This window comes from Austrofundulus limnaeus, unplaced genomic scaffold (assembly GCF_001266775.1).
Source record: "Austrofundulus limnaeus strain Quisiro unplaced genomic scaffold, Austrofundulus_limnaeus-1.0 Scaffold197, whole genome shotgun sequence".
In the NCBI taxonomy this organism is placed as follows: domain Eukaryota; kingdom Metazoa; phylum Chordata; class Actinopteri; order Cyprinodontiformes; family Rivulidae; genus Austrofundulus; species Austrofundulus limnaeus.
Window position 1 is genome coordinate 702,174 of NW_013952599.1, and position 2,159 is coordinate 704,332.

Genomic DNA, 2,159 nt, shown 5'->3' on the forward strand with positions numbered 1-2,159 from the left:
AGCAGGAAGTGAATATTCCAACAGAATTATGATCTCAGATTTATTAAAAATATCTCAGGAAACAGAAGATCAGGAAATTATCTGGATTTGAAGTTTGCTGAAACACATTTCTTCATGTAAGAATAACTGTGACCYGTGTATGTACAAGTACACACACACTGTTCATTTAATGTTGTTAAAACTTCTGTCACCATGGTTTAAATTCTTCACAATTCATTTGGTCAATGTTTAAGGTAAAACATAAAGCCAATCTTTCACACATGACTTTTGACCAAAACTTTCAGTGCATTTATTGTAATCGTACAGTGGACACTTATACTAAAATTTATTTAAATGTTTTTCCACCTTTACTTTGACATATATCCTTCATAACTTGACTTAAAAAGTAAAATGTGGGAAAAATGTCAAAGAAATTCAGGATTGTTTATTTCTTTGTGTTTTGTTTTTTCTTTGTTTCTCGTAATTTCTGAAAATATAGTGTTGCTTCTGTTTTTCATTTCTTGTGTTACTTCAGTCTGTGTTTCAGCCGCTTTGTTTCTCATTTCTCCTCAACCAGCTTCTCAGTGTTTTCCAGTCAGCCACTCACACCTGTGGTCACTACCCAATCAGCTCACCTGCTTTCCATACTTCATCAGCAATCGGTCTCTTTCCATTTCCACCTCAGCAGATCGTTACATTTAGTGCATATTTCCCTCTTTGATAGTCCTGGCTTTCTATGTTTCTCCATGTTGTACATTTTTCTGTCCATTCAGCTCATTGTTTCGTTATTGTTAAAGTATTTTTGGTTTTCCTTCTTAAAGCCTGCACTCTGGTTTCTACCACACCACTCATCCTGTCAGGTTGGTTGAATAAGCGTGTATTTACCAGCACTGTTTAATCTGCTTTAATCAAACTCTTCTAGTTCATTTGCCTGGAAAGTCTGTTTAGGCTGTTTATAGGGTTTAGTTCATTTGACAAAGTGTGGTGTGAATCTGAACCTCACCAGCTGAAAATGTAAACGGTTGCAATTTCGGTCCCCAGTCGAACCAAGTCTACCRGACTATCAGATGTGAATACAACGTAAGTGTGCCCAGCCCTAAAACAAGTTTTAGTTTAAGAACCTTGTGATTTTTATACTGCATCCATATTTGTTTTTTCAGAACACACCTATCATTTATGAATATAGTGACTCTGATCCAAGAAGTATGTTTGGTTCTGGAATAAGACTACAACCACCAAAAGAATATCATTCCCACAGGAAAATATAATAGTTGCAGCATTATGTTGTGGAGTGGATTTTATTTTTCAGCTAGAAATGATGTTTTAGTCAAAAACATATGCAAGTGTGGAATATCAGTCATTCAAGACCTAAACCTTTAAAAACAAAGCAACTTGACTTAAATTCTGTTTCAATCCTCTGCTAGAGGACAGAGGTCTGATGTTTTTTTTTTAAACTATGGATTAGTCAAGGTTGGTGGAGGTATGAAAAGGTCCAAATGTTTATCATGAAAATCTATGAAATTCTGTTAAAAAAATAAAAATTGCTACGGTGCAAATAACAATTCCATGTTTACCTGCTTGGTTTCGAAAGTTTACTTGGAGAGGAGAAGTATTGTTTGACAGAAAAGTGATTCTTGTCTTAATGCTTCAGCAATTTTTACCAATGAGAGAAGAACATTAGACAACACCAGAGACTTTAAGACAAAAATATTAATATTACAAACAACAACCAAACACTGTTTGTATGTTTAAGGCAAGTTTTTATTTCCTTCCCCACACCTGCCTTCATCATAACTTAGCATCATCTTCCTCCCTGATAAACAGAATTTCACACGGTGCCCTCAGTGTTGTAGTGTCTGAGTGTTCAGAGGACTACAGACAATGTAACATTAATGGGTTTGTGAGTGCTGTTTTAATTTCCCACGTGGAGGCGGGGGCTGGTGTGTGGGGGTGTCCTCCTGACCCTGGCGTGTGTTGGACAGCCCTTCCAGAGCTCAGTAGAGAAAAACGGCCTTATTAGCCCTGTTCATTAAAATCATTAATAGTCATGAAATGAGAGGCACCAGAGTCCAAAAGGCTGAATGCTCCATCCATATTAATTAGATACCCACAAATCTGAAGTGAGGGAAGCAGGAAACACACACACACACACACACACACACACACACACACACACACAC